General features: G+C 44.6%; 2 long non-coding RNA genes across 2 annotated transcripts in view; both read right to left on the reverse strand.

Annotated features, from left to right (window-relative positions):
* The window catches only part of LOC111262346 (uncharacterized), a 48835-nt gene that overhangs the window by 16150 nt on the left and 7894 nt on the right, over positions 1-24791 (reverse strand). The window lies entirely within an intron of this gene.
* Positions 3284-5853, reverse strand: LOC111262356 (uncharacterized). The gene is made up of 2 exons (XR_015311909.1): positions 4935-5853; positions 3284-3727 (listed from the first exon to the last, which is right to left on the reverse strand). It is a non-coding gene; the product is annotated as an uncharacterized LOC111262356 (long non-coding RNA).

Here is a 24791-nt window from a genome sequence, read left to right on the forward strand (position 1 = left end):
GGTCGTCGTCTTTATCATGGCGTTGGTGGCGTTTTTCGCTATGGTTCGCAGCAGCAGCGACGGCGGCGTCATTGATGCTTCGTAAAGCCGCAGCTGTAAACGTCTGTCCGCCTGCGTCCCGTCCCGCACGCACCGTCACATCTGCTTTACGAGATGGTGGCCACGACAACGCATAAAACAGACAGCCGCGATGATGGGAAGAAATGCTACTCGGGGCTCACTTGTTGTCGTGCCTTGTGGCGTTCTACTTGCCCTGGCGTGTTCCGGCTGCCTGCGGCAGGCGGGTCGGCGAACACGATTGCTTGTCGCGCTCATCATCGTGCGTGGAACAGAGTCACCCCGGTCTTATTTATGTTATCTACCGCTGAGACTGGCGTTATAGTCGTTGAACTGAATCAACCGTCGTATCTTGATACTCCTGAGACTACAATCACTGCTGCTGGTGAATCAGTTAGCTGCTGCGAGCGACTGGCAGAAGCTGTTGAATATTGAATAGCGTGGGAGTGTGAGACGGAGCGGGTGAAGTCAAATCGAGTCGACCCTATGGCTCGAGCGACCCCCGTACGAAGCGGGCTGACCCGATGGCATCGGGAGTGGAACGATGATGATATCGACGAAGAAAAACTTGTCCACATGATTCTTCAACAGCTACGATAAGGCAAACAACGAAAACAATCCCAAATGGTAGAAATGCAAACAACAACAATAGTAGAATTCGGACGTACCAGCCGTGCAGCAGGGGACAGATCGGCGAAGACACATGAATAAACGCTTTGAAAAAAACGTGCCGAGGAAACGTGCACTTATCGATAAAGTGAATTTGGAAGTTCCACCTGTGGTCACATGAATCGCGAGTCGTATCGAGGAACCAATGGAGGCGCTTACCGGGGGAACAGCAGTGCCCACCTATACTGGGGGCATGGTTTCAATCTATTCAGAAATGTGAGAGTAATACAGGAATAGTATACTTACGTTTCTCATTTATTAGATTATGGCGAGAAAGATTATTGGGGGGCTCGTTCAGCAGTCGCATAAAAATTAGATATTGACACGCTCGGCCTTAACGTGTTGGAAACACAAAATAAGCAGGTAATTTAAGGACTGTAGTAACTTCAAGATATTGGATCTTTCAAGAGGGTTCTGGTAGTATTCGAAGCGGTGTCTGTTAGGGCAATTTTATTTTTATTAATTAACGACAACTTTTGTTCAAGTTATTGTCCTCAGCGTGTCGCTTTACGAAACTTCATCAGGTAATTGGCTTGTAATGATACTTGTTCTGATGTTATATGTCTATTGGTTCATATTGTTGTATTGTTGACAAATAATCGAAGACTACACATTATAGAGTTAAGTTGCTTTAAATGTCTTTAATTATTCTGTGGTGGAACCTTCGTATGTACGTGCGGTACAGTCTGGCGCTATAGTTATTCTCGATACTTCAGTAACTTTCTTTTCCGCGGCAGCCTTGATCACAAACAGCAAGAAAGATACCCATACTATTTTATTTGTCTGTTTTTTCTATCGATACGATACCCACGAGCTGGCTGGTGATATGACTTTGTGATGTTTCATATATGAGTCCGCTTGCTGTGAACGAACACACGGCGGACAAACAGGCTTGGACTAGTCCCTAGTGGAGATGGAGAAACACTCTACTACTGCTAGAAACTAATGCCTGCAAATACGCCCCCGCACTAACGACCGGTCACCGGGGAAACAGATGGGAAAACACTCAGAATCAGAAATCATCAGTGGCCTAAATTTTGGAAAGAGCTTACGCGAGAAAACCTAACCTAAAAATACGCCACTGCACGGGGCATGCGTACGCAAAGAGGTTCACCGAACAGAATCTCATTGAAAAGACGAGCGTACATAAGTTTTCAAATTTCGTACAAGTGCCGTACAAGTTTCGTTGTTATTGTTCCGTACAACACGAACGAAGATCATCCAAGTACTGTTGTATTTCCCTTCACTTGGGCCAATTTTGCTACCGTACTAAATGGTAACAATACAGCATATCCGGTGTGATCTTTTGCTTGTACCCAGCTCGCAGTTAACAGGATCGAGCCCCAATAATGCCATAGGGGTGTGCGACTTAGTAAGCCCTTAAACTGATGTAAACATGCATCTATGATTAGAAATCAACTAGCAATAGCAATTCAATCATTGTTATAATTCAAGCCAGATATTTAGGCTAAAGATAGCCTATGGTAAGTGTGCACTAAATGCAAGTTACGTATTACCTATAAACTACTAGCAGAACTATAGCGTTTACCAACTGCGAGATATGGCCTATAGTTTATTGGGTATTAGGAAAACAGCAGTTTCATATGTAAAGTGTTTATTTCTATTATGCAATGTCCGTTAAATTTCGAAATTTTCCAAACCTTTAATGTTCACACCCTCCACAAGTTCTCCTTCTGCATCGCTGGAACTCTGTCCAGCACGAACGAGGTCAGTCATTCTCCGATCAGTTACATAGAACCATTCTGCCCGGACGGAACTTACCGCTTTCTAGTGAAGCTCTAGCCGTTGCTGCTACTAGAATTATTGTCTGACTCGTTGAGGCAAAATTACCTGCCATCCAGGCGGTACACTATGGCGCTTTGAGCAGAATTTATTTCACATGGCGAGAGCGGTAGAGTGCCAGCGACGAGCGAGAGCCAGCGTTTCTGCCGTTGCCATATAGAAGAAACATTGTCTCCTTTTACATACCACACAATATACATACATGCATTTTATCTATATATATATGTATGCATACCCATAATCTATGCGACTATAGTCTGTCTGAAGTTCCTGAGTGGGTACGAGTCAAGTGTTTAAGTTGTGTGTGTGTAACTTGCTCTAAGCGTCTATTGGCGTGTGTTTGTTGTTATTATTTTAGCTCTTTGGTTGCGATGATGCTGATGAAGCCGTTGGTGACGCTGACGGCTGCCGTTGTTGCCGGGTCAAAACGCATTTTCGAACAGACGACAAGCGGGAGCCTGCTGCTCACAAACGACGGAGGGACGATACACAAACCAAAAAACAACGAAAAGTATGAATTTTTAATAGTAGCATCACCGCCGACGTTGCCATCGCGCGTCTCATGTGACCGACTCATATGAATATGACATTTATCAAGTCTGTAAGCGTGCGTGCATGCATGTACTATAGTTTTAGCGGTTTCAGCTTTATCTATTATCTATGGGTAGGGGGACTGCACTAATGGGCGGTAAAAGGAAAAACAGAGGCAGCAGCTGTATTAAGTTTATGCTAAGAAATTGTGACCAGAAAGCAATCTCGTTTGACTATTATGTTTATTATGACTGTGTGTAAATAAACAATTATCAAGGCACAGGACCCATCCTAACATGGTACGACGATCCCACGCTATATCTGTGCGCATTGTAGCAATTAGCCAATCCGACAAACCTAGAATTCATAATGAACAAGCATTCTGAGTGGTTCAATTACAATTAAGAAGAAACCCCATACAGGAAGTTCTCCTGGTGATGGTTGTAACATCTACCGAGATGTCTGCCAAGACCTTTATTCGTGACTGTTTGTCTTTGGAAAAGACATTTTGGATCGATCGTCAAATTAATTCTTATTTGTGCTTTGCCTGCGTCTAGTTTGACTATACTGATACCGTTCACGACATGGCACCTAACGGATAGAACATCGACACCATATAGGTACAGCATGCCTGGGTTAGGCGTGACAGACGTCCCGGTTACAACACCTGAAATTTGTCACAACGACATTCAGTGGCGCCACCCCCACTAACATAAAATAAACCCATATAGTCACACGTTCCACCGCTGCTAATACGTGTGCTAAAACAATCATTTTCTACCCAATAACCAATGAATGTTTACGTCACGTTGCAGTTTTCATGGGTGCGAACCGCGCTCCGCCCGCTATCGCGCAGTAAGATAGTTGTTCTATTGAGTCGAACGACGAAATGTGTGACAGCTAAACCCGAAAAAGCAGGGGTTTGTAACTGTATTTATTATTGTTATTATTATTGGCTTATACACTGTTTTGTACGAACAGAGAATCGTGGATAATCATGATTCGGCCACCCAAAAAAAAAAAGACGAGCTAACAACATCGTTTCTTCTATATAATATCGGTCAGTCCCCATTATTTACATATGTCATATCATTTTAGACATTTGTAGACAGATGCAACTGAAAGGAACTTTAGCAAACAGATTGCACGTGTTTAACTAACACTTTACTATCTTATAGCCTCAGTAAAACTACATGTAGCGGTAAGCAAAGTGTAGAAATGTCTATTAAAATTATAAATCAATTTCATCGCTTCGCTGAACGCCATGTAATAGCCAGCGTACCGTTGTATTTTTATAAATGGAGCAATATAATAGAGCCTACTTTGAATAGCAGCTAGTATTCTTACTAGCTAAGAAAACATCTATCAGATTAACGAACGCCTTGACGAACTATCGATATTTACGTGCATCTTAAGTTCAGTCGGGTAACTGCGATTCGATAGTTCCATCCGACGTTTCTAAGGTTGTTATTGCTGTCAACGGTGTTCTACATGTTAATTGATAGCAAAAAAAAAAAAACAGTTGAGTTAAATATAGCGAAACTTGCATAACAATTAACCAGAGCCATTGCTGCTATATAACCATCGAAATGTGCCAACATAGTTGCAGTTCCACTGCTACAGGAACCTGGATGAGGCCTTATTTGGACAATCTCTGACTGGGATTATATATCAAACTTTGACTAGGCTATACAAGTTACTTCGTCTTGCGCGTGTCCTTAGGCAGGTGTTAGCAGCAGATATCGGGATCGCACGAAGCGCTAATAGTCAACTTGAACAGCACACGACTCATTAGACGTAATTTAGGTTAGGCCGATCTAGTGCCTCACACTACTTGTACTAGTATAAAGTCATACGTGAAGCGATGAACCTACCAAATTAGCGAAGGTGAATTTTACTCGGTTAATTCGCAATCAGATATGCCTCGACAACAGCTATCCTACGGATTGATCAGTTGTCAGAGGAAAAGGTAAAGCTTATTATGTGTCACTAGAGAAACCCATACGCAGTGCAACCTAGTTCGCGCAGCGTTTGCTAGAAAAGGCGATTCGTAAAAAGCCTTCAAACCCGCCAACCAAAAGAGTAGGGGGTTTGTTAGTTCGAGTTCCGTTGTCAACATTATTATATTACAACGCATAGATCATGAAGTGAACTATCTGCACGATCGGCTGGCATTAGACAACTCAGCGAATAACAAGATTGAAGTCCTGATAGAGTCAAATCTAATCGCTCGATGATTTCGTTCTATTTCTGCTACACGACTTCAGTAAAGTAGCTCGACCCTCTACACCATCACTGCGGTACGGGTTGCACAAGCATCGTTCTTCACGGTTGGCTCCTGATTTTATCAGTTTGTCTAGTCCATCGAAAAGCGCGGATAGCACGCCACACTATGTATTAAACCATCACCACATTCGCGGATCTTCTTCGTGCCCAGTGCAGTTGTTTTTGATATGGACGTCTTGACTTAGTTAACTGTTGCATTTTACCATTTCGTTTATTCAAGCGCCTCCGGACGTTCTTAACCGCCTTCTACGGACCTTCGTCCATTTTGAACTGACGATGATCCTATTGCTGACTCATGTACAAACAGAGCTTAGCTTCCGTCGGACACACCAGCACAAGTCCTGCGTCGCCGCTTTTAGCTATTATCCGTCTGCCTTCTGTTGTCATTGCCATATTCTTCGCTAAGTAACACATACTATAAATACGAGCGGTAAGTCTCCTATATGAATATAGATAATTTGGCAAATAGCAAATGGAGAACGAGGGAGGTTGTTCGCTCGGTGCGCTAAGCTGATTTGGCTCCGTTCCTCCTACACCATAAGGGGAAGAGCGAAAACCACGATGAGACGCCTTTATATCGCGTTACTGTACAACCGTAACCACTGCTTTAAGTCATACTCAACTACTTTGACTGCTCGAGGCAACTGCCAGTACAGACTACGCCGGCCCTACCCCCGCTGCACACGCATTAAAGCAGACTGCCAATCCCTCAAACGAACACAGATCGGCAATGTATTTATGTAAATGACGTCTCCAAATATTAGTCGCAATACTATTCCATCTTGACACAGTTCTGTAATTACACGTCTGCGCTTCGCTGTGTTTATCGCTAATACCGGTTACTGCTGATTGGCGTTTATCTATCAGATCGCGTCGTTGTGATGCCTAAATGTACAGCTGCTTTCAAAGAACAAATTTTGGCCTCTTAATATAACAACTTATGCCTGACCTTCAATAGCTGGTAATGGCAGCTACTCGTTCCGGCTCATTTGGGTTTTTGATTCTACAGTAACCAGTGAAGTGATCCAGCTGGTAAGGGAGGGTCGGATCAGGCCAGAGAGAATCAAGTCCTTGGCTTTGACTGGTCAGGCTTGCCTGGGCCTGACAGACAGCCGCTACGTTGTTGACCACTGCCCGCAATGATCGCCCTAAAAGGCGGCTCACCAGTGATCAATACTGGGACAAGATCGACGGAGGAATACTCTTGATACAACCGCTGACAGACCTGCTACCGGCCGCCACTGAAACGCATGCGGTGCCGCATGGGTTCACGCACGGACAACGAACAAGGCGTGAAAAGTGGAGAAAAACAGAGAATAAAACAATGGTAAAGGTATAGAATGCACTTTGAGGTTCGTCCACGCGATACGTGTCGCATTAGTTTTCGGCCTGCGCAGGATTCAAAAGGGAAGCTTCCGTAGCCCGCCATCACTTGTCCCTTCTAGAACAGCTTTTGATTGCGCTGTTTTAGCATTGCTTAGAGAACTTTGAAGGCCAAAAGGGGCTAGAGGGGGTGGGTGGGTAGCTAATCTGGAGGGACCAAACAGGGGTAGGGATTCGTTATTATTAAATAGTCGTGGATTTTTGCTGATGGATCGAACCTAGAGCCATCTCTGTGTCCTTCCGGTTAGTCGACAAACCTGTAAAACTGCACAGTCACAGTGCTATGTATGTTACTGGTCTATAGAGTCTTGTTCGCTCTTGACGAAGCACCTGTTGCTGTTGGCAGCCGTGGGCATACTCTGCACTTCGTGTACACACATATATATAGACAGGTGGTAGTGAACATTCGCAAGAATTACTATAATATTTGAACATATATTGTTTTCCGGATTAATATTCAATGTCATAGGCGCAGCGGTGGCAGCAAACGTCGATGGAAAATGACACTTATATTCTTTCTAACCCACACAGGTTCGACAAACTGCTAGGACTTCGTTTTACGCTTCTGTGCTACGTTACGCTCTGCCAATTCAGCGTAATAGATAAAACGGCAAAAACCAATACGATCATCAAATCTAGCAAAACGTCGTCGTCGTCGTCGTCGTCGTCGTCGTCGTCGCCATCACTTTTTTACACGGAAACGATTAACCCAAGGACGCGTCAATGCTGGAGCAGCAGCGCTAAACCAACTCGAATAAAACTATTGGTCCAGTGACGAATGTAGGGGCATGTGTCGCGGGTCGCTAGTAACCAGAGAGAGCCAATTCTCTACGCTGACCGAACTAAGTGAGTTACTACTATGGAAGTACGCAGAATAGTAGACGTTGGTTGCACATTAAAGATTTCATACGCGTATCGATGTAGAAGAGGTTGTGAAAACGATAGTAGCGAAACCAGCTACAGTACTGACGATTATTGGAGAATCGTGACGAATCTTCTTTTCTTCCAGTAGTACGACAAAAAGCAGCTGGAAGCCGCTGAGAAGATGAATCTCAACCAGTGAAAAACGAAGGACAGTTCTCTCTCTCTCTCTCTCTCTCTCTCTCAGCATGCCATCATCGTCCCGATGCCCGCTACACTCTGAAATTGAGATGAGCAGCTTATCGTTCGCTGACGATACCCACGGAGCTGAGTCAGGCGTATAACTAACTATAATATGGGTGTATGTCTTGGATCTCATATAATAGATCGTTACAAATATACTACGTGCAGGATCAAAGGCTATCCCTTGTGACAGACAAGCTTGCTTGGACGGCTTACCTTCTGATTGAAAGGCCGGGGTCCGGCCTCGCCAACTACACGACACGTATATATATACGTACAGAATAAGAAGATATAGACCGCAGAGGCGAATCTTACCTAGCGTTCTGGAAACGAAGTGAAAGCAACGCTACGTTATAATTGGTGCTGGGGCACTACTACAGAGTGCTAATTCGTGCTACCGAACCGACAACGCACGTATGTATTGGACGTGAGTCATTCAGGGACACCGCCAAACGATACAGCTACCCAGCGAACCCAAAAGGCAATGAACAAAAGCGAGTGATATGTACAATTCCAGCTGAGACCAACGCGCGCATCCGTCTCCTGACTCTTCCCACACCGCACCGGCAACCAGCGGACTATTTACAATAGTCTAATAGCTAGAACAAACGATGCATGGCGTCGTTGGTTTACAATACGAGTCATGTTTGAATAAGCGCTCAATAGGATGATAGTAGATTGTGAAACGCCAGCCAGGCAGTTAGACGTCAGTCGAACGGTACGCCGTCCGTCACAGCAGAGTGCGCAATAACAACAAATTTTTTGTTTATAACTATGGAACACGCTTGCCAGCGACGCCGATGGTACTTGTGGCCTAGCAAATAAGCCAACAGCAGATTGACACGGATCGTATAGCGTAACTAGAATCGAATCGTTTAGAGCGCACGAAAAAGCGAGAACAAACATGGACAAGGTGAGAGTGATTCGTTGTTACTTATCGATAGTGTGTACGGATAACGTGAATCGTATCCTATTCAGCAGGCGCCGTGCAGTCAGCGAAAAATAGATCCACGTTGTTGTCATACTTTGTCAATAGATGATGAAGCTCAGCGTGTTACTCGGAACGCTTTCGCTCCAAGGGCTCCGCTAGTAAAGTGTACAATTAACACAGGACGCCTAAAATTCGCTCATCAGAAAACCATCTCTATAAAAAGCTTCAATATATTTCACTTCTATTATCCCATCTCAATGATCAACTTACAGCAATCGCTAGCCGTTCCCATTGTTTTTAAGCTCGAGACCGATACATTGTCGAGTGACAGCGGCTCAGCACGGCATGCTAAAACTAATCGGTCGAGCTACGGGACGTCACGATCAGCCACTACGCTGATATACCATGGGGGATGCCGTAAGCCACAGGATCGCCCGCTTGAGAAAGCGTCTAACTACAGGTATTGGAAGGAATTTCGGTACAGCACAGCAGTAACAAGTGTGCGTATGTGTAGCTGACGGATATAGAGGCACGACCCTATCATCGTATCGTCAACTGCGTACTTTACACATCATGGCACCGCCTTAGCAAGGCGTCCCGTAGGAAAGAATGACCGTGTCGCTATAGGTGTTTGGCATCGCGACGTGCCAGACAGCCGTTCCACCGACGATTAGGATCGCGTCTATGGGACCTACTCCTACCTCCATCATCGACGACAACAACAACAACAGCTGCTGCTGGTGCTCGGCATGACACAACTGTATTTACCATCGTTTCTATTCGTGTTTATCTTGACAACGCAATGCTTGATTGACAACATGTGCTTGCGTGGACTAGGATCATCGCCATGTATATTCGACAATGAGATCGCATCAATGGCGCTGGTCGACACAATCTCTATAAAATTGTGACCAGTGTGACGACCGTTAATCTATGGATTGTATTGTACTGTGTTAAGCAAATGAATGCCTTCACACGAACGTTAAGGTTCTATGCGAAGTTCTGCAGAGAATCGACAATGGACAAACGTTTGAATCGGCAAGCTAAATCATTTCTACTGTTTGCTTCGATGCTTTGCCAAAGGTCCGGACGACTATTAGTCCATCAACGCAAGATGACGCAATAGTCAGGCCAATATACTTCGAGCTTGACGTGCGGTTTTACCGGTATTAAGCACAGCCTCGGACTGCTGGCCTTCAGCATAAAACGAACCGTGTGTCTACACCCGCTTGCTATACGTGCCTCTTTCGTTCTAAATATAACCGTTACTGTCCTAGATCGTGGCGCTATCCGTATTCCAGTCACAACACAACGTAGAAGTACGATAGAAAAGCGCCGGCTCCACCCACTAACGACCTCAGTCCCCACTCAGAGTTCTACCATATAGATACTATTTTGTTTATACTATGCGTGCATACATCTTTAGGAAGTCGTTTAGCCCCGGCAATCAACTAACGAATGACTTGTTTAGAATCCAAAAAGGAGCTAAGTCAATGGATGTACTGTTGAGCTTCCGGTAGCGTTCACGCTTCCTACGGCTTTTCCTCGCCCCTACTTGCCGTCGAGAAGCCGGTGCCCACGGTTGCCCCAGCTGAAGTCTGCCCAATTCCCACCCCTGCGTGCCCTATTTCTCTACCGTCCTTTAGTCTACCTGTTCTAAGATTCGGCTAGGGCGAACAGAGAAGCAACGTACTAATAGCGCGATGCATGTCGCGTTTCTATATCGTTACTGCTAACTGTAGTCAGCACGATATAGCAGCAATCGCGTTAGTGGCAGCTGCAATTTTTAATTGAACTCTTGGCAGAACAAAGCACCCAGTCGGTCCCTTCCCGTTTCGCTCTACCGTTGTTTTTGCTGCGGAAGCGAGCTCAACCGGGCCTTTTGTTCGCTCCATCTGGATCTGTTGTCAGTCTCCTCCGTAGGCGATTCAGGGGGTCGTTACGCCATCCAGTCAGTCAACTCGTCAGATGGCCACCCAGTGGCGTTTCTGTGGGGTGTTATATTCTACCAGCACAAGTCCAACTGGTGATAGTTCAACAGACACTCACCGCAAACATATGCCAACAATCTCGAAGATGGCTCGATTGATTTTTGTCATTGCCTACGTGTCTGCATCTACACAGCACCGTAGAGAAACATTTTATTCTACGACAAAACCTGAACCCATTGCTATTTCCTGCACTATCTTTCAATATGTGCCGGGTGGCCTGCATGTCTTTGGGGAGTAGCTCTTCTGTCCCGAGGGAGACGAACGTTTAGCTGCAGCCTCAGCGCTATAAGTGAAAGTGAACCCGGTATTATACCGCAGTTCTTGCTAAACTGCCGTGATAAACAAATATAACAATACGCGGTCGGTATTATTGTTACACGATACCACTGCTACCGTGTTATCATTAGTATTCGCCAAACAGCGGTGCTCGCGGAACCGCTTGCGCGACAGAGCCTATGTCCGTGGGTTGACATTTACCTAGAGCTGGATTGGTAGATGAGTGTCCATTGATGGATCGCTGGCTGGCTGGCTGACTGGCTGGCTCGTCGGCCAATTGTAAGTTAATGACGCTGATTTTCAAGAGGGGCGCGCGCGCGTTGGCTCCACTCAAAGCTCAAGGTAGTAACACTACGCGGACAGAGAGCTTCTTTTGACACTGTAGAACTCCAATCGTTTCGCTATTGCTGCTGGCTCACATAGTGTTGCCAGCAGACGCTACAAGCAATTGCATTGCGTTACGCGTACCTATCTCTACATATGTATTGGCCGTGCGCACAATTACGCTATCGTCGATGGCTGCTAACGTTTGCCTCATTACTATGGGCAGCGGCAAGGAGGACAAGAGTCACTGTATTAACACATCTGCAGCGCTTGCCCACTGAAGGGCGCTCACAGCAGGTGTCGAAAGCTTCGTAGATCATTGATAATTAAGGACACCCAGAAGCTGCTGGGATCACCAGAATCGATTTTGACCACGATAACAGCGTGAAAATGGACGACGCGCGTGGTGCGACTATTTTTGCCACATAGCTCTGAGGAATAATGATAATAATTACAGTAATCATAATTGTTAATAATAACAGTTATAATTAAGTCGGTAAATGCTTAAAACCGTCGAGATCTTACCTTGTTCCGTGTTCAAGTTACCAGAATCACTGCAGCATTGGTGGCAGATTCGCTTTGGTAGAGTGACCTCTAACGCGGCCGACCGATGCACTTGCTAACTTTGTCTTCTTCGTTAATAAAGCTATCATCTGTATGTTACTGTTTTTTAAAGGTACGATCCCTTTCTACTGTACCCCTAAACGAACTGTATATATACTATTTACTGGCTATATCCATTGGTCCGGAATGCCTCAAAACGTTGGGCGCCCCAAACGTGAAAGATCAATCTTGTTCAATTAGAACAACTGCGTCTTGTTATACCAATCGTTACACGAGCAACTACTTGTCTTTGCCTAAACGCAGCGGAGTATTCGTGTTGCACAAAAATCTGGACTACTGATAGCTTGAACCGTAAAATAAATCATCGTATATATCGTATTATTACGGTAACAAGAGGCTATCTTTCTTCTTCATTAAACCTTTATGCAGCTTCAAGTACATATCCACTCGAGCTGGCATATATGCGCATACATATGAATTCGTGGCGACCCCGCTTTCCTCGATATTATTTTTATTAACATATTGTTTTTTCGTTTTCTCCATGCTAGTGGACGTTAATCATTCGTTAGTTCACTACTGGATTCAGATTTTTTTTCATTCTAAACAGCTACTCGCGCAACACCACTCCGCACCGAGGAAATTCTCCTAATCCCCAAATGATCATTGGCGGAAGCCAATACATACCAACAAGCGGACAATCGATAGATAACATAGCTGAGTTAACTAGTCGACTTACCAACTTCATTATTACATCTTCTTTACTCAGGAAGATGTACCCACTGTTACCTCCGGAATCCACCCTTTCCCCATTCAACCTCACCCCACACGTCTTCTGTGCCTCTCCAAATGTTTCTTTGTATGTTACCTGTAGCAATTGATCGTCGTCAGGCGCTTGTCGTTTGCCCTGACGCTCTGCTGATCCGACAACCACCTTCGGCGCGTCGGCAGTCGTCGCCAACGGCGGATGAGGCTAGATCGCCTGTTATTAGAGCTGCTTCATCCATCCACTCACTGCCTCCACACGTTTCATTTGTCGGACGTCGCTTTCATGTTCACTCAGAGCAGTATCATGACGTTCTCGATTCGCGTCGAGTTGTCGCTCCCGACGTTGCAGCCACAGGCAAAATAAGTTGGTTCATTTCGTGCAGACAAGCGAGTGATCGCCATGCGACACTTGGGGCTCCAGCAGTAGCATTGGCATCAGTGTTACATTACTAGCAAAAGTCTAGCGGCATTTCCGACATTTCGATTAGTTATGACTGTCTGCCTGTCTGACGCACTGTCGTACGAAGGGGCAGGCGTGCAGATATTAATATTCCAGGAGACGGATCTAGCGTCGGCCCAATAGACCTACTTTTGCCCACAAAACTTATACTATCCCATTATATGCATAGACTGTGGCTGATTAGGAGTGCTCATTCACAAAGGCGACAAAGAAAACGAGATATCTACAGAGAAGGAAACGGATAACAGGAGTAGAATCCAGATTAGAATCATACATTATCACTACTGCAAGCCATGATGATTACTGCAAGGGACACGTGAAGCCCACCCATCGGCAAATGAATGGTGCCTATTGTGTCCTTCGCACTACTGTGCCGAGGTCACACAGCTGATATATACTGCTGGTCGCATGCCTCTCGCTAAGTTAGCATCCACCGGCGGCCCTGCTCGTACGATGCCGTGATACTAACCTACGTTATTTAGCGACGTCAAAAAAAGACCACAGTAACCACAGTGTTTCATTTATAATATTATATACAAGCTCACTGGTGTAGGCATAGATGCACGTACTCGCAAAAGCGCGGGGGCGCTCAGTCATCCGCACTTTTTTTTTTGTTTAATCTAAATGTATGTATGTATGGTAAGAATTTGATTCTTCCCCATGGATCTTTAAGAATACGGTTTGCAAGTCTGCTGCAGGTTGTTGGTGTTAGCGTGATACGAATCATAGGTTACAGCAGTTCTACCGAGGTGAAAACGAACGCAACAAAGTACTCTGAATGTCGAAACAGGACCATATCAATCTTACCTTAACCGATTAATAATCTAAGGCTGTTGTGTAGTACATGTTTCCCTATATATGTCGCACCTATAGATAGGTGCCTCAGGAAACGCTGCTAACCTTAGATTTTTACCCGATTTAACAGCGTGTATTCTTTCAGGCGTGTAGACACCCGGTTGGATCTGCTTATTGATTAACGGGCAAGCTGTTAGCCCGTTCAATATTAAACGCATCCATGCCACAATCGATAGCATCGTAATACCCCAGTACATATGTACCTTATCTAATTAGGCCTCTTTATTACCCAGTTGCTTTCAGTAAAGAACGATCGTTATTTCGCCGTAGTAGTACCCACATAGATATGCTTTAATATCTACCTGGCAGTGATCGAATACTTTCCATCACATTTGTCATAAGGTCAAAAACGAATCGACCAAAATCTCACAGGGCCGATACGCACAGTTCAGGACGAGCAATGAGGCTGATGGGTTTAGATTGGACCGTAATCTACAACATATCAACAAGCTAGGCCGCAACCCTCGGAAACCGCCATAACTATAAAATCCGCTAAGCAGACGCGACGCGTCTATGTGAACCACACTCACACTTAACAATGAAAAACAAATATGGAATACCAAAAAGCAGGTTGACCAACAGACAAACTAACAAACGCTCCAAGAACAATCGCATGTAGAGCCCGACGAAGTTGCCATTGGTGTCGTTGCTGCCCTTATTACCGTCGCCGAACCCTTCCTCTTTTTCTTCTTGTTCTAACACTGCTTCGTATTTTCATTCCCAGGCTTTGAGTGTAGTTTTCCGCAGTTGCAAACCCTATTCAGCCGTGTTTCAGCATCGCCTTTCTTTATCCTCGTTCGTCTACTTACAGATTTTAGATACAATCATGGTACAATAACATAGGTGGTTTGTTCGCTGGCAGACCCGTCTTGCTTCAACAAAATGGCCGTCTGTGGCCCACGTCATTGCAGAGGGTGCTGCTGGTGTGGCTGCCGATTCTCTTGTTTTTCTCGGTGCAGCGCTCGCGAATTGCGACCGGCAGCGTATACCGCCTAATGGTGACGGCGACCCAACGCTTCGGTCGAGCCATAACAGCGGCAACAGCAGTAGCGAACGCTGTCCATAAAAGAAACGTAGTTGAAAGTTGAAGTAACCACTAGACGTCACTTGGTTGCAATGTTCCGTCAATGCTGTTCCTATTTATCGTCCTTTTTGTTGCCGTTATTGCTGTTGCCGTGCTAGTGAAACGACACCTAGTCGTACCCTAATCGACATCGTTGCTTGCTATAACTGTAGTGGTCAACAAACCAGCAGGGGATCCTGCAGTTGTCACAGGATTATTGCAAAGCTATGAGCGTATGCCTGTGCGCGTCTTTATCTGTCTGTCTGTTTTTGTGAGTGCATGTGTGTATGCTGTTGTTGTTGTTGTTGCTGCGGTTTTCTAATGCTGACGTACAATGATACCAGCGATGCTCGCTGACTTGAACCGTCCCTGGCGGCGAATCAACGAAACCTTAGAGCGTCTACGATCATGAGAAGTCGGCAACGTTCGTGGCAACAGCGAGCACGAAGAGCAACGTTGAACGAATGAAGCGGGAATATAGTCTATGACGGACAGCGACGGGCAGACAGACGTCTCAGTGCTCTCGGACAACAAGCCACGAAACACGGGGCGCTGATAGACATCACCGCCGGGGGTACGATGGCAACCGACAAGACCGTCACCATCGACATGCCGCTACGACAAAAGTAACCGGCGACTCTATCTCAGCGTGGTATAGCGTCAGGTCTCTAGAATCTCACTCGACCATAGTGGAATAGCAAAGACATCGATCGGTTATTTAAGCCAGCATACACAACAGCGTCATCAGCACGACCGCCAGAGTGAGACTTTCGACTAAGTGTTTCAGTACGGGCTCAGGGCTAGCGGTGACTGGTCCGTGGTCCTTTTGCCTGCTCGTTTAGCATCTCTGTGGGCTCGTAGCTTCATCGTCCGGCTGCTGCTTCCGAAGTAGCCGAAGTGCGAACAAACAAAGCGCTACGTCGCGAATGAACAGAGGACCGTCACCATAAACGCAGCCGCCTTTGCCGACACTCGTTAATTCGCATCCTAAGCTAGCTGATGCTGGCTCAACAACAATAAGAACAGTCGAACAACAAAATAGGCCTCGTAAAATAGTACATTCATAGCAGTAAGGTAATTGTTTTAGCAAAAGCAGCGATGTCTATCGAGCAGAATTATCGTAGGAAGAACACGAGATCGAAACGTCCCGTCTCGTACGTACGAGCCAGTCTGCTTTATCACGGGTGGGCTTACGGTTATAGAGTTACCAGAGCATCGATTTCCGAGATAAGTATAGTACATTGCAAAAAGCGTCAAAATTAATGTGTGTGTCTAGGGACATTTGACTAAGACTCACGTCTCGATTGGGGGCTGATCTTTGTTTTGACAGTGTCAGAGCTTAGCAGGTTTAAGGGAGAAAATAGTAAGGCTACCTAGAATGAGACAAATGAAATCGCTTGAAGTTCAATAATGATAATAATAATAATAGCAATTACTGTCTGCGGCGATTTGAATGTAATACCGCATTCATCTTTCCTGATTGAGACTGTCAACAAATCAATAGCGTTCGACAAAGAAGCAACGCCCGTACTGCCGGATCCAGTTAGTAGATACGCTATCAGAAGCTCAACAGCAATATAGCAAATCGGATGGTACTCCGATCCACAACAACAAACTAATGAATCGCAGCTGGCGCCGATCTATACTATTGTGGTACGGCTCGAAACCCAGTGGCACCGCAATCAAAGACGAGCACAATAGGGGGGTCTCGCATATACGGGAGAATATGTCATGAATAATTCTTTGTAGATTGGGCTTGCGTTGTTCAACTTGGTCGTTCTATCGAATCTGGCTCATGCCGGGTGACCACCAGACAACGCTGACCCTGCGCTCGGTAGTTTAATATATTGATACACAAAGCCTGTTATAAACTATAATAGACCGTTACAGGTAGGTATACTGGAAGACAGAATCTAGCGTGCGTATTTCTATAGCCATTTGAGAATACGCACATATAATAAACACCAGCGAAATCATCTTCTGTACATATAAACTATGTTTCATAGTTATATAATTGGACCAGTCAGATCCTACAATATAAAGTAGATGCACATACGTTACCTACAGTTAGGTGTACTCGTAGATTAGTTTACAACGAATAAATAATACAGGATTTCCGCAGAAGAGATGACTGTCAATTTGTCAGAGATGGACTTGGCATAGTCCGTGTTATTTTCGGTCGACCCAACGTCGGCTGACCTAGCCAATTCTAAAAAATGCCCTAGTCATTTGTCAATAGAAAAAGCTGTTATTATTAATTTCTAGCAGCAGTCACACCAACAAAAGAGAACGATCGATAGTTCGTGAGGATTGGCCAATCCGCATTTTCATAAATCCTCATTGTCCAATTTCAAACTAGTAGCCCGTTACATGTCCATCCCACACGTACCGCTTCGAATATGTATGCTTGTTTAATAGTTAATCTAACACCATTAACCTAGTTCCCATTTAGGGTTGTACCGTAATCATCTAGTCTTGGGGTTCCCCCATCAACATTACAACGATGGGTGACAGATCGTTGCACCCAACTGTCTAATATTATGCATACAATGTACAGCCCATATAGAGGGAAGCGTGATCCGAAAATAGGGGAAAAAAACCAGCAGAAACGTACATCAGCAGCAATACAAGCTGGCGATCAGCGGAGTAAATAGAATAACCACCAGATACGTCAGCATCTAACGAAAACCAACCCCCCACCGTGATGACGATGCTGATGAAGATGAACGGATAAATCGGCCCAAAAATAAATAACTTTCGTATCGTGTATCGGCACTGGTAGCACCAACAAGGAGAGTAAAGTTATTTGTCTTAGAAGGAGCACCCAAAAAGAGCAAGTAGTCGTAGCGTTAGGAAAGTACCATTGAAGACAGATTTATACAGTATGGACAAACAGGAACAGGACAGCGAGCCGCAGATAATTTACGGCAACAGCAGGCCATTGGTTTATCGGAGATAATCTCCAAAAGAACACAGGTACAATAATAATTATTATTTTGTTTGTTTTCTATTATAAACTGTACACCAAAGAAGCGAAAAGAAGCCATCCACGGTCGTTCGTCTGCGTAGTGCTGTACGCTCAGGCAGGCGTGTGTATATTCCGAGCCTTATCGTATACTATAGTAATGTACTATGATTACAATATAATCGAGTTCATCGATCGAGTGGTAAGAAGTAAGGGCAAACAATATCATGAAGGGTAAAGGCTACAATGAGAGCACGACTTGGTCCACTTAAGCAAGCAAAATGACACGTAAAAAATATCGCCGCTACTTTCAATAGCATACGTATAGCTGGAACTTACGAAACAACAAAGAACAAACGGTTCAATGGACGGTATCGAAAATCATTGGTCTGTATCCTGATGTCGTTCTGAAGCCTGCGCAGACGACTGGCGTCATTTGGCCGTCTGCTGCTGGTCCAGCTCCTTTTGTAGTTGCTGTTGAACCACTGTATAACAGGGGACAACATTTTCAAAAACGAATCAGAAAACCTAACATAGATACAAGCTGTTTGCTTTCTAGATCAAAATAACATGTGTACTTTTTGATAGCTAGCCGTAGCAATAGAGGTCTGTGTTGTTGCTTCGATCATCTCAGAAGATCGATGATTAGGGCTGATACCGAGGCAAGAGTGCGTCACACAATTGATTCAATCTATAAATAGATACAATATATGGGGCGAAAATTACTTCTCCTGTTTCAAACCAATTGAAAGCTTATGTTTCCAGTGGCCTGACGGTGGCCTATTATTACTCGACGGTTTTCGAAGAAACGTTTAGCATAGTTTAATGAATGAGAGTAAACGAGCGACGCGCCTAGCCTTGTACCGCACGTCTATAATTATAAGTGACCAATTAAGCAGCCATTCAACAAATCAGCAGGAGCTTTCTTATTTTCAAACAGAGTTTTAATATTGGCTAAAGTATTTCATTTGCAAAGGGAACAAGCAAAACGATACGATCAAGCCAAACGTAATTCTATTTTCACAATGGCATAAGCTTGTTCTAACTGCGATCAACCCTTTCGATGACAATGCCTCAGTAACATCAATGTTTACCTTTTTAGGTTAAGCCCAAATTTAAATGCATTACGAGGCTTTTTTTTGTTTTTATAATTATAGCACCTGTTAGTTGGCGTTCTAATGACAGCGTGCGTTTTCACTGCTATGAAAACAGTGTTAAACAATGCCCCTCACGCCAGCAACTCGTTAAAATTCGTTGCTTGGTAATGCGGCCACGCCATGAAGCATTCGTGAAGTTGCCCACCCACCTTCTTTTACCTTTCGTTTACCACCTCTAACTCCCACGCAAATCCATCTAGTAACCTTATTTGACTTCCTTGCGCCTGTATTCGGCTATACTACTTCTAACATTCCCATAATTCTAACAAGCCGCGTTTTTCTTCTTTCGTAGTTCAACCGGCTCGACTGACTGGCTGGCTGGTTGGTTGACTAGGATCGTTTCTGCATTTCTGATGCGTTACACACGCGAACGCACACATGCTTAATTTATTTCACTCTATAACAACAGGGTAAACGGTTATTCCAGAGGATATCTCTAAATCAGGGTAATGCGCTGTTCCTCCCACATTTCTCATCAAACCCATCGCTTGATCCGCCTACATGGCGACGCTAACAAGCACAGTTTTTCAGGGTTCCTATCTGGGGTTTCAGGGCCCGTCATCTTGGTCACTCCGACTATGTCAAATGAGTAGCTACTAGGAGATTATGACAATAATGGAACAGCAACAGATGCCACCTCGATTCAAAGGCGTTCCCCGTGGAAACATAAAAGACTTCTTGTCACCTAGTCTCTCTAGAGAGCTTTCATTATTATGCGTATGTCTACTAATACTAACGTAAAAGTCACTTCACGTTGCTGTCGTGATTGATATTTACGTAACTCGTGCTTCCTTTGTCATGCGATAATTTTCCGCGTAGTCTTTACAGTGCGGCCTGAGCGTGGGCTAACGTCTGTAGTGAACGTCTGTAACAACCTGGAGTAGAACTAGACCCCGAACTGCCAGACAGAGAGTGGTTTGCTGCTCATCGCATAGCCACGGCTAGCATGATATATAAATGGTTTGTGCGACGCCTGAATGTTTTTACTACTAGTTGTAGTGCCCCGAATCTACATAGGCACCATTACAAAAATTATCTGATCATCGGACTACATGAGGGCACTTTGTTGCTTCTTCATTTGGAAGGGGCGTACATCGTCTCTAGTCGCGAACTCAACCTCTGCTTCTATTTTTCCCTGTTCCCCGCTCGGTCACAGGAAGCAGCTATTGGCGATGGTCAGTTATGGAAAAACTGGATTAACCAGCGAAGTACGCTGAATAATAATACAGGTGTGAGAATCCACGACTCTCGAATCGCAGAGTGGCCGAAGACAACGTCTGCTTTGAACCGTGACTCTATTTTGCCGACTACGATGTATGTCCGTAATGACCAGTACATGCTGCTGCTTCGGCAGAGCTAGCTCATCACCGTTTCACTATTAATATCATCAACAGCATATGTATATATATATATACACATATTATGTATATATATATATATATAAATTGTTTAGTGGCACTATTGTCAACTTACGACGGCTGTAAACAGCGGTTGGTGATGCTTATTGATTCGGTTCACCACGGTCGCGCTAGTTGTTCTCGGGATAGTTTAGCAGTAATAGAATATAGTTGTCCCCGCGGCCGGTGCACCGGCGTTAGTCCAGTTCAGACTGTTTACTATTACTATTTGGTCCGGCTGTTTGGGTTGCGACGGCCTGTGTCGTATTTTCCGTCGTTTTGCCATTGCGAACAGCGCCACCGCCACCGCCACCGCTAGTGACAACGACAACAATAAGGCGTATGTTGCCGTTGCTGTTGCACTCGTATTAGCTAGCCGGGCGTCCAAAATAACGGCGTGACCACGTTTTCACTGGCACTGTTTGCTGGCTTACCGCTGTAATGATTATGAATGACGAATCCTCGCCGCATCGCGTCGACTGTTGTGCATCTTTTTCTTCGCCTGACAATGAACGGCTTTTGTGTTTTTTTCTGAACAATCGGGCGTTCATGCTCGCTCACTCTTTCTCTCTTCCCGTCTTTTTCGCTGCTTCTGGCACCGCGTAACGGACAGTCCTCATCGACGCCGCGAGGCGAACCGACGTGCCGCTTTGTCGCTGATGTACATATCACAGGGTTCGCGTCGCGTCTGCATCTCATTCTCATCCTTCGCTCAGCCTTATCCAAGACGGTCGTTCCACACAAGCAACGGAAGGCCCTAGCGTATGGACAATGCACGTACGACGACGCCAGCTGTGTCCACAGCACAACAGCGGCGGGCAGGCGACTTGGAAAAGGCAACGGTAGAACGACAGCAGCAGCAGCAGCTGCGATGGTTTCGTGAGACTCCATTATCGGTAACGAAACTAGTATAGGACCGAGGGGGTGGACTGACAAATATCGCTGGGGTGGGTCGACAGAGATTAGGTCTGAACGGAAGCAGAAGAAAAAGATAAGTCGAGGTCCCGTCCATAAAATTCGAGGTGTTCTCCAACTGATCTCTCCACCGGCGTAAGATGAAACAGGTATATTAATTATTAAGCGGGGACCCATAGAGCGAACAAACAGAAATCTTTGGTGGACCTAGTGGGCTATACATGTGTACTTTATAGAAAACCCTCAAGAAGAATATGAATGCGCGAATAGAACTCAACGCGTACATTGCTTATGAAATATGATTTAATCTGTCACGACCATCTAATTTCTCTTCTTGGTTTGCAATGTGTTTGATACCTAATTGTAGAATCTAGCTGATGGTGTCTTGCACCGGATGATACAATTAACTGATCAACTCCGACGGTATCGCTGCCGCTGCCGCAGTTGTTTAGCTATCCAAATTCGGCCACCGATCCCTTCCGGTGGACGAGCCTTTCTCGATTTCCCTCATATATAAGAACACATAAATCTAGATCTTAGCGACAAGCATGACGACGTATTAGGGTTCAGATGGAACCCTGAAGTCGCCGCTAATGTTTCAAACGGTTTGTGCTGGTTAGCTATGGAACGCATCCGTCTCAGCCGGCGCTTCATTCCTTCTTCAGCATCTTGATTTAGGGAACAGCAGCATTGATCATCATCAAGTAACGGCCGGTGGCCAAGCATTATCGGCTAAAACAGCGGATCATAAGACCCTCTGCGTAGGCACATGCTGCTGTAGGAACAAAAAGACAAAAGCGTGAAGCAGGCTTACCGATCACAATAATGAAACAATATTTTCTCATATAAAGGAAATAAAGATAAAGTTGAATAAGTGTGCTGGTCCAGGCGGTCGATCGGTCGGTCGTGGCGCGGCCATTACTTTTCTGTAAACTTGTCTAATCGACTTTTTACCACTGAGTTGCCCCGGACTAGTAGCTGCTATTATTATTGTTCATTGCACATCATAGAACGATTAAAAATAATTCAACAAACGTTATCTGAAAATCTCGAACACGGGCCAGGTAATAATGGTGACTACAGAAAAAGCCCAGGCGCCAAAAGTTCTACAAGTGTTTTCTCGTATTGCAACAGGAGATCAGCATCTAACTGTAAATCTTTCGGTTGTATATGGTGTTCAACGACGCGAAATGACTTTTCGCGTTCTTACACGTAAGTGGTTCAGTGATCTGTTGCTAGATTGCTTCGCAATTATATCGACTAGGTATCTAGTAATATGTCTGTACCGTAAACTGTTATATACTGAATAAACAAATCTGCGTCATTCGAAGTTCAGTTGAGGCCTCAATTCAGTGGTATACTTCACTGAACGGATCCAGTTAAATAAGATTTCCCCTGGTTAGAAATGAATTCTGTTTACCCGAAAAACTCAGCTGCCCTCAGATTTGCCTACGTGTTATGTCGACATTAGGCGTGTCGCTTAAGTTCAATCTGGTAAATTATTAAAACGCTATAGTTTGCAAAAATATTTCTACGAGCTGCTGCATACTCAGCAGCGAAAAACTCATACCGGTGAGAAGCTCCAACACTAAATCGTCATTCATGGGATCTATATGTCTCAAAGATAAATACGAGGCTCTGAAGTAAGGAAGTGAGAACGAATCACAGCATTAGCGATGGCCTCTAGAACTAAGTTCATAGACTGACCCAGCTATAATCGTCATTAGGAAACTGCAAAACCGCACACGGGTGTTAGCAATGTCGGTGCACTCTTCGTTCGAATAGAGATTCTCAAGCCTAATAAACACTTATTATTAAGTTATTATCATTGAACTTCGTCAATGCTTTAATCCGTCAATTTGCTTCCGTGTCACTTTTGACGTCGATGCATTCTTCCATTCAGATATACTCAAGTATTAACCCTCTTCAATAGGATATTTCCCCTTACTTGCTTAGACAGATAGCTCATACTACCGATATCTTCTATCACTCGCTATATACATAGCTTCATTATAATCGAATGTAGTTTTAGATACGCGTCTAAAATAAGGCGCTTTTGGCTAGCTGTTTGACCAAACAGCCTCTAACAGCTTCTTATCGCAGCATCCATCGACTGCTTAGGCAATTCAATATAAGCGACGATTAGCCTTAGCGACCCAGAACGTCAGCGGGTTACCCGGTTTCACTCGGAAGCGAAGTAAGCCATTTCCGACCTGTCCGTTTGCGAAGTTCACAACAGAATCGCTATATATATATATATATATATATATATATATATACATCAAGTCCAATGAACAAACGTTCGCCTCTGTGCAGACGCGTGGTCAGCCCTTGAATGTAATCATCGATGTTACGTTACCATACGGCCAGTCTAGCTGAACTGAAACGTCCGGTAGCCTGCGCTTATTATTACGCCCGTGACCATCCGTCCATAGCCAAGTCGACTGCCCCCGCTGCTCTTCTTACCGCTTCTATGGCTGTCGCCAGCGCCTCTTGCTTAAATGTACAACACAAATAGGAGTCTGCACACGCGAAGTCCCGGCTTACCACTGTCATCACTACCATAATAATACACGAATAGTTAACGCTTGCTATAAGTTTTTAATAGTTTTACATCTTCGGTAACTGTACTTCCACTCAGCTAATATTGAGGGTTGAAGAGGAGGCGTGGCCATCTGTGTCTTCTGCGATCCACTCAACATATGAGGCCCCGTCTGGCTGTATGTGTACATGTAAGGGTGAGTGCCTAGTGTGAACGTAGTCGGCTAAATCGCAAAAAAAAAACGCTATGTGCCGACAAAGCATACGCTGGATAAATAGTTGAATAGATGTCTGCCATCATCTTCTTAGAGCTTTGATATATCGGAGGGTTTATGCAGCCAAACTATGCATTATATGATAATGATCACCATTCTTGTTATTATTATGCTCAGTATTGGTATATGAGCTTACGATCGAAATCCATCATAAATCAATTATTTGGGCTTCACGCTAAACTGGCTGATTTTATAAAGCTTCACTCGCATATGCGTTCATCATGCTATTTTGTCGTCTGCTGGCCACTGCTGTCAAGCAATGAGTTAAAGAGAAAACGAAAAATACAGTCGATTTTTACATCTTTACGTATCCTGTACGTTTTACAATATACAGAATAATACACGACCGTCACAGGACAGATCACAAACGCTTCCCAAGACTATTTCGATGAAAAAGAGTTGAGCATTCATATTTTATATATTGTTCTTTTTTTAAGATTTTTTATTCCCTTCAGTGGCTTTATCGTGTTGCCTTATCT

The sequence above is a fragment of the Varroa jacobsoni genome, unplaced genomic scaffold (assembly GCF_002532875.2).
Source record: "Varroa jacobsoni isolate VJ856 unplaced genomic scaffold, vjacob_1.0 scaffold_69, whole genome shotgun sequence".
In the NCBI taxonomy this organism is placed as follows: domain Eukaryota; kingdom Metazoa; phylum Arthropoda; class Arachnida; order Mesostigmata; family Varroidae; genus Varroa; species Varroa jacobsoni.